This window comes from Alosa alosa, chromosome 5 (genome assembly GCF_017589495.1).
Source record: "Alosa alosa isolate M-15738 ecotype Scorff River chromosome 5, AALO_Geno_1.1, whole genome shotgun sequence".
Classification (NCBI taxonomy): Eukaryota; Metazoa; Chordata; class Actinopteri; order Clupeiformes; family Clupeidae; genus Alosa; species Alosa alosa.
In genome coordinates, this window is record NC_063193.1 from 34,650,587 (window position 1) to 34,659,934 (window position 9,348).

At 44.6% G+C, this 9,348-nt stretch overlaps 1 long non-coding RNA gene across 1 annotated transcript; it reads left to right on the forward strand.

Moving 5' to 3' along the window:
* Positions 1-5,538: 5,538 nt before the first annotated feature.
* On the forward strand, positions 5,539-7,582 carry LOC125294140. Its single transcript, XR_007193493.1, has 3 exons — positions 5,539-5,705; positions 7,244-7,327; positions 7,443-7,582. It is a non-coding gene; the product is annotated as an uncharacterized LOC125294140 (long non-coding RNA).
* The last annotated feature ends 1,766 nt before the right edge of the window (positions 7,583-9,348 follow it).

Consider the following 9,348-nt stretch of genomic DNA (forward strand, 5'->3'; position numbering starts at 1 on the left):
ACAGCTTGCGAAAGTAATACAACATTTAATCAGTGGCTGCTTTCAGTTCCCATTACGAAATATATAACCATCATAAATATGTCATAATACAGTCACACTTGTATTGCCCTTAATGGCTACATTATTCCAGAAGATTATTTTCTACTTACAGATTCAGGTCTGTTTTTAAGTCTTTTCATACATTCATTATTGTTGCTTTGACTGCGTCCTTATATTGCTGATGTATGTAGCGCTTCAGCTCAGAGGGTGGAGTCTGTAGTGTTTACTATCTTACACACACACACACACACACAAACACACACACATACATACACACACACACACACATACATACACACACAAACACACACACATACATACACACACACACATACATACACACACCGACACACACACACACAGATACACACACACACAGACACACACATACACACAGACACAAACACACACACAGAGACACATATACAAACACATACACACACACACACAGCCTTTAGTTGGAGCCTCGTCTCTCTATTCCTCTTGTTCTGGTGTCCTCTCATTAGTTTGTTAAGCAGAGATGTCGGCTTTGTGTGCGTTGTGCGGCTTTGTGTGCGTTGTGTGTTAAGCAGAGATGTCGGCCTTTGTGTGCGTTGTGCGGCTTTGTGTGCGTTGTGTGTTAAGCAGAGATGTCGGCTTTGTGTGCGTCGTGTGTTAAGCAGAGATGTCGGCTTTGTGTGCGTTGTGTGTTAAGCAGAGATGTCGGCCTTTGTGTGCTTTGTGTGCGTTGTGTGTTAAGCAGAGATGTCGGCTTTGTGTGCGTCGTGTGTTAAGCAGAGATGTCGGCTTTGTGTGTGTCGTGTGTTAAGCAGAGATGTCGGCCTTTGTGTGCGTTGTGCGGCTTTGTGTGCGTTGTGTGTTAAGCAGAGATGTCGGCTTTGTGTGCGTCGTGTGTTAAGCAGAGATGTCGGCTTTGTGTGCGTCATGCTCGAGGGTTTCTCAGTGGCGTTTGTGTGCGTCGTGCTCGAGGGTTTCTCAGTGGCGTTTGTGTGCGTCGTGCTCGAGAGTTTCTCAGTGGCGTTTGTGTGCGTCGTGCTCGAGGGTTTCTCAGTGGCGTTTGTGTGCGTCATGCTCGAGGGTTTCTCAGTGGCGTTTGTGTGTGGCTCGTGCTCCTGTATGCTGGAGTGCAAATCTGCTGACACATCTACTGATCACAGACACAGTCATGAAGAGAGCATTGATCAGATGAAATGATTAATTAATTCATTTGAGCTCTTTTTTTAAAACCACTAGGAACTGATTAATTAATGTGATATAGGATGATACAGTAGGTGGTCAGACGTTAATTAGTGTCCAGTTCTACAATGACTCAGGTGTGGGTCTACACACTAGAAAAGGGCAAGATAGTTCTCAGTGGCTATAACTAATCATCAGTGTAATGATGACTACATGAGTAACACAAGCTCTGTGTGGAGAGCAGGTTTTGTTCCACATGTGAGAGTGTTATTCCAGCACGTTAGATTGGGGCAGCCGTGGCCTACTGGTTAGCGCTTCGGACTTGTAACCGGAGGGTTGCCGGTTTGAACCCCGACCAGTAGGCACGGCTGAAGTGCCCTTGAGCAAGGCACCTAACCCCTCACTGCTCCCCGAGCGCTGCTGTTGTTGCAGGCAGCTCACTGCTCCGGGATTAGTGTGTGCTTTACCTCACTGTGTGTTCGCTGTGTGTGTTTTACTAATTCACGGATTGGGATAAATGCAGAGACCAAATTTCCCTCACGGGATCAAAAGAGTATATAGACCCTTTCAAGAGAGTTCCATTATCAGCATCATAGTTGGCCCCACAAGGCTTCCGTTTCAACATTCTATATGTTATCTCAATGCAGAGGAAGTAGATTGAGAACCAAATAGAACGTTCAAGCATTGTTTTTGTTTTTATTGTTGAAAGAGTAAGGGATAACGGCCGCCGAGGTGTCCTGTTATACGGAATTAATGGACGAGGGCGAGTGGCAAAAAACTTGTTGCCTCCGCCCGAGTCCATTAATTCCGGATAACTGGACACACCTCGAAGGCCGTTATCCCGCTTATCACCCAGTTACCCCTGTAAACCAAAGGAAACACGCAGTTTTGTTTAAAAAGAAGCTCAAGTTCAGCTTGTTGTACAACTTCCGATAGCATGTTAGCTTGTTTACAGTTGATTCCATTGTTGCGAAGCCTGCAACCGTAGTCCTACTATGGTTGTTATAGTTACCATTCATAAGCATTGATATGGAACGGTGTCCTGTTATTCAGAATTAAAGGCAACCCCGCCAGCCAATCAGAAAAGAGTATTTCTTCTCTCCGGGTGATAAATACTTATATGCTTGCTCTTCCATGCTGCTGCTCCAATGAGTGAGCAGAGCCACGGCTGGGAAATGCTGCCCCTAGTGGCCACTCAATGCAACGGCAGCCCGCGTGTTCCAGACCAGTGAGCCGGGTCCAAGTGGCCCCCGTGCAGACGGAGTGTGTGCTCAAGCGTGAGCCGCTCAGCTGTGACAGGTGGCACGGCGAGCAGGTCGTTAATACACACCAGTGCGACTGATGCTGTACCTAAAAATGCTGCTCCACCCCACGTCCTGGCATGTGTGTGTGTGTGTGTGTGTGTGTGTGGTGGCCGTCAGGATGGTTAACAGCCTGTGACTGAGACATATAACACACTTGGTAATTATCGAGACGCAAGACCTCCCTGTCTGCTGTGGAACCAGAACAACACACAGCCAAGATTCACCTGCACACCACACCCTTCTGTTCATCAGCATCACTCTGAGTCTCTCTCTTTTTCTCTTACTCACTCTGTCTCTCTTACTCTCTCTCTCTGTGTCTCTCCCTCTCTCTCTCTGTCTCTCTTTCTCTCTCTCTCCCTCTCTCTCTCTCTCCATCTCTCTCTGTCACTCTTACTCTCTCTCTCTCTGTCTCTCTCTCTGTCTCCCTCTATCTCTCCTCGTCTCTGTACTCCAACCACATACCAGCTCTCGAGCCTGTAGGTTTTATAAATGCTAATTGTATTGTATCATAAGACATGCTAAACCCGTAGCTATACAGTTGGTCCCCCACAATGCACTCAGACCCAATATCAAGCTTCGAGGAGCAAGTTAGGAACCTTCCTCCTCAGAGAAGTACAAGGATACAAGGAAGTTTATTGTCACATGCATATAGTTCCTGGAAGTAAGAAATGCAGTGAAATTATGTCTGGTGTCAGCCTATTTGTGCATTAATGGGGGGTAAAAAGTGCAGTAGAAGAGGGGTTTAGTAGATTAAGTGGCAAGGGCTGCATAAAAAGGTGGGGAGGATTGGGATTGGGTGGGGGCACCAACAAGGAGCACCCAAGAGCAACAGGGGCAAGGAAAAACTCCCTTACCAAGGAAGAAACCTTGGGCAGATCCACGGCTCAAGGGGCTAACCCAACTGCCAGGGGTCTTGGTGTGTGTGTTGGGGGGATGACAGGGGAGATGGGATAGTGTGCTGTGTATGTGGGGAGAGGGCAGTGTGCAATATGTGTGTTGGAGAAGCTTCCTCATGAGACAATGTGCTGTGTATTGGGGGGGGGGGCAGTGTGCTGTAAGTATGTTGGGGATGTGTGTTGGAGAAGCTTCCTGATGAAATAATGTTGTGTGGTGTCTTGGGCCAGTGAAGTGAAGTTTTATCTGCGGCCCTCTCGGCACAGGCTAATGGAATGAAATGAAATGATAACGTTTGGTGGTGAGGAGGTCCGTTTGGTGGTGCGGAGGTCCGTTTGGTGGTGAGGAGGTCCGTTTGGTGGTGAGGAGGTCCGTTTGGTGGTGCAGAGGTCCGTTTGGTGGTGAGGAGGTCCGTTTGTCCAAACTCGGTGGCCGCTAGACGCATGCAAATGCTGACGGGAGAAGATATAATAATTAGACCGCAGGACTCAAACGGCCACCTGTCCCTCTCTGAATTCAGGCAACCAGGGCCATGCCTCACTGCATCATTATGGGATGGATTATGGCAGTGGACAGTGTGTGTGCATCTGGGGTGGGGGCAGTGTGTATTGGAGGGGGGGGGGGGGTATGTGTGAGTGTGATGTACAGTATGCGGGTGTGTGTGTGTGTGTGTGTGTGTGTGTGTATGTATATATCTGAGTGATGATAGATGTCTGATAGAAAGTGTGTTTGTGTCTAGATCTCAGTGGCCCAAGACACCTGTACACAACACTTTACTTCTAGTTATTAATTCACAGGACATTCAATCCTTTTACTAACACAACGGTTATAGAGAAATTAGTGCTGTCAGTTAAACGCGTTATTAACGGCGTTAACGTAAACCTATTTTAACGGCGTCAATTTTTTTAACGCGAGATTAACGTTCTTTTCGGTTAAACAAACTTTGTAGTTTTTTCACATGCTGTTGCAACAACTACAACACCACACTGGATTTAGCTAGACCGGAAACTAAACAATACGCACTGACGGATAGAATGGAACGTTGTATGTGCTGCACGTACACGCCCCCTTTTAGGGAAAAGATGACTGATATATTGGAAATCTATGCTGCATCAAAGTGGGGAGCGAAAAGGGCTTGTACTTACTAAATCTTGAAACAAACGTGAATAAAAGGCACAAAATAAGGTTGGTGTAAGAGTTATCTGTGTGTTTATGGGATTAATGTGACCATGTTCCTATGGTTTGCTCTTTCTAGTTTACAGGAGTGTCTCGATAGGCACAGTCAAACTGCCCGTGGCTGACTATAACTAAGTTCAGCAAGCTTAACTTTACATGTCATAACATCAACTAAACATAAGTCACACATTCATTCTATCACTTATAATATGAATGTAGCGTATTTCCTACAACTACAGTAGGTGAGATAATTGGCTATGTTATACTGAAGTTCCACAGTTAGCTAGCTAGCAAGCTAACCGTTTTGCATGGGATATTATGGTAAGTGTACATGCTAAATTTGTTCTCAACATGGGGTATTGCAAACGAATTACGTTGGTAATGTACATAGTTTCGACATGAGTAAGTTACATAAACATAATTCTTTATAACTGCCGTGTTAGTAATATGATTGAATGTCCTGTGAATTAAAAATAGATGTAACGTCAACGTATGATTACTAGCTGACTATCAATGATATAATGTTAACTTGTTTTCCTCTAAAATGGGGCGTGATGCAGATTAAATGTATCTTTATGATGATGCGCCGTTAGTAGGCTACGTAAAGGCATGCTGCACACACTTGTTTGGGCTTATGAGCCGGCCAAAGAGTAGTAGCCTAGGCTGACGCATTAAATGTGCCGCCAAAGATTTTCACCGTCACTTGTTCTGTTATCAACATTCCTCTTTGCAGGGCCGGCCCGAGGCATAAGTGAACTAAGCGGCTGCTTGGGGCCCCCAATCGAGTTTCTTTTTTTCTTTTTTTTTTACATAATAAATAACGTAAACAAGTGACATCAATGAATGAATAAATGAAACAATTAATAATTCAAAACAAGAAAATTCTGATTTCATGATCAATGTGCCTGCCTACCTCTACTGTGTCTGCCAGCCTTTGAGTCAAGCGCATAAACTAGACACCTCGGGTTCATAGACAATTCGTGCAGACACTGCATCAAGTTCAAAAATCGGAAGAGACGGTGAGATGTTAAAACAAGTCACAAAAAAGGACGTATCCCTCTGGTGCCGAAAACAGAAAGAAGAAAATGACAGAAGAGAAAAACAAGCAAGATACAGGTATGTTTGCATGATTATTTACAGTATGTTTTGTGCTTGAGGTAGCTAGCTAGCTGTCATGATCTAATATAAGCCATCACCAGAGCTAAATCCCTGCCATCAACAGAGAAATGTCTCCCATTAATATATATTTATCTAGGTGTATTTCAGATGTCAAGGATATTGGTATTGTTTTGGATGTTCAATCAAGCATGTACCCTAGCTCTAGGTGGGCTTATGTCGTAAATTAAAGTTAGCTAGCTGACTGAAGTGGACATTAGCACTACAGTAGCTACATGAAAACGTAGCTGAAGGCAAATTTACCACAGAGGGATTGTTTCTGATTTCGCACCTGAAAGTGTTGATAGTTTATTACTGTTCAATAATATGTAACATAGTGGTAAGTCCGATAGCAACAGCAGGCTAAGCCCAGGCTCCCAGTCCCAACCCCAACCCACTGACTAGCGCGACTCTGGGCATCGGTAACGTTCCAGCTTCATAGGCAAAGATGGAACAGTAGCCTACGTGCGCTCTGCTCTAAGATCTTTGGAGAGAGATGGTAGTGTTTGAGAAAATATACCATGTTGGGTGGGGAGACTTCTGTGATGAAAATAGACTTAAATTTGATTAAGACAGTGGCGAGTGATGTAGCGGTGCTACCCTAATATTTAGGCTGCAGTAGATCACCATGTTAAGCGTTCACCAGACCATACTGTCAATAGAGTGGTGAAGTCCCGCCCCTTCCGTTTGCCTCCATGGGACCTATCTTTCAAAAAAATTTGAACGGCAGTCTATGGCGAAAAATAAATTATTTTCTGGTCCCGGTTGACATGTGCCTTGAATTACCCCATATGATGTTTGTCAATTTTAAAGACAATTTTTCATGTAAATACATTTGCAGTTTGTTTCGTAACTATTGAATTACAACATTGTGAAAGATCGTAATTCCAACGACTACAAACCCATCAGTCGCGCTAGTGACGTTCACAGCCACACTAGATTGTACAAGCATACCAGCAACAGGTCTTAATTGGGCTTTCCTTGCCGAAGAAAATACCATGAGTCAGAGGATTAAACACATCAGGTAAGTTGTATTCATCCATAGACTGTACATTACATACTGTTAAGTGACACATAGCAGGCAGCAAGATGCAACCGTTAACTAGCATAACAGCTCTTATCGTTTCATTACGTTGGTGACGTACATCGTTCGAGACGAGAGATGTAGTCCACTGAGTGGATTCGCACAAAACCAACATAACTTTTGAAGTCTATCGAACAACAGTACTTTCTTGACGTGAAAAATTATCTTTTAAATTCACACACATCATATGTGAAATTTGTGGCACAATTCAAACTGGACCAAAAAATAATTGTTATCTCTCCATTAACTCCCGTTCATAATTTTTTGAAAGATAGGTCCCATGGACCGGAAGTAGAAGGGGCGGGACTTTACCACTCTATAGAATTGTTACATGTGGAATTGCTTGTTAATGAGTGTAAGTAATGATAGCAAAATAAACTCATTCTGCTCGATCAAATATGCACTTTTTTTTCAGAGACACTTTTGAAGTACTTTGGAGCACATCTCTACCTAACTCTACCTCATCAAGTGTCTGCCTCCATGGCTGATGACACAGAAGGTGAGGTTTTCTTGATGGCAAATGGTTACATAGCCTGTTAATATGACATGACACATTTAACATAGTTTTTTTGATTTTTTTTTTATTTATTTATGTATTTATTTAATAATTGCAGGTTTGTCCACTGCAGAGTTGCAGATGCCTGAAAGCCAGGAACAAAGTAGGAATACGTATCTATTTTTTGGGACATTTTATTTTTGATTATTAATGTTTGTCTATTTTGGTTTTATTTTGTAGTTGAAGATTGCTCATTTAATGCACATTTGCAGATTTGTTCTTTGTCATTAAACTGATGTACTTGTTTACAACAAATATAAATGCAGTTGTATTTTGTTATTTGTCAATTCAACTTCAGTAAACCACCTTTAGTGCTTCACTTTGAATATGAATGTATCAAATAAATCTGTGATTTTAGTACCCTCTAAGATTAAAAGGTGACAGGGTTGGTGTAAATAACAACTATATTAATACATTGGTTTACCAAGCACATGGGGCCAGAAGTCTAGAGCGGAGCCCCAAAACATTTTTGGCATGTGAGCAAGGATGGATTACTGAATGAGCCTACCGAGCCCAAGAGGTCAAGGGACCCTGAACCCCAAGTAGTTGTGTGAAGTCACTACCTATATAAGTCAAAAACCAAAAGGCTATGAATCTGAACAAATTTAGGTACTGCCCTTCTCCAGCTGACCATCCCAAAAATGCACCAGAATACAGGATATCACATCTACCAAATTCAGAATTTTCTCAGAACCCCCACGTACCCTGGTTAGCACTCTGGACTTGTAACCGGAGGGTTGCCGGTTCGAGCCCCGACCAGTGGGCTGCGGCTGAAGTGCCCTTGAGCAAGGCACCTAACCCCTCACTGCTCCCCGAGTGCCGCCGTTGAAGCAGGCAGCTCACTGTGCCGGGATTAGTGTGTGCTTCACCTCACTGTGTGTTCACTGTGTGCTGAGTGTGTTTCACTAATTCACCGATTGGGTTAAATGCAGAGACCAAATTTCCCTCACGGGATCAAAAAAGTATATACAGTATACAGACCGGACCGGACCAGACCAGCTGACTGCAGGCCCTCCTCTGATGCTGCTGATGCTGTGGCTGGGGCCGTTGCCACGGTGATTCAGGAGACGTCCCTGCTGCCCTTGCCGCGGGTAACTGATGACAGGACTAGTGCCCAGCACCCCCGAGCCTGATTGGCTATACATACAGGCCATCCCAGCGAGCGGATTGGCAGTACGAGCGCACATGCAGGCCATCCCAGCGAGCGGATTGGCAGTACGAGCGCACATGCAGGCCATCCCAGCCTGTTCCTGCAGAGGCTAATTCACTAGTTAATGTTGTCATTTGTCTGAATTACAGTGTGGTTAGTGGTCATCTGCAATATACATTGAGTCAAGGCTGTGAAAACTCAAGCAAATGTTTGTCAGAGAGAGTTTGTAGGTCACCGAGGGCATGTGTGTGTGAGTGTGTGTGTTAGTGTGTGTGAGTGTATGTGTGTGTGTGTGTGTGTGTGAGGCGTCCAGATGCAGTAAAAAGTCAGAGGAGATGTGGCCTTCCTCCCTCTCTCTCTCCTCTTTTCTCCTCCTCCCTCTCCTCTTCTCCTCCCTCTCTTCTCTGTTATCTCCTCACTCTCCTCTAACTGTGTTCCCTCCATTCTATCCCTGATGTTCCCTGATGTTCCCTGCTTTGTTCTTATTATTGTTCCCTCTGATGTTCTCCACGTTGTTCTTTTTATTATTGTTCTATCTGACGTTCCCTTCATTGTTCCTTGTGTTATTCTCTCTGATGTTCCCTGCAGCACCCCCTGCCCGCCCCATCCCTTCTGTTCTCTCCTCTCTTCCTCTCTCTCCTCTCTTCCTCTGTTCTCTCCTCTCTTCCTCTCTCTCTCTCCTCTCCTGCCCTCCCTTTCCCTCTGTTCTCTGTTCTGTTGTTCCACATTGTTCTCTCTGCTGTCTGTTCCCTGCGTTGCTCCTGCCTTGTGTCCGCCACTGGGCACACACACACACACACACTCTCAAACACAC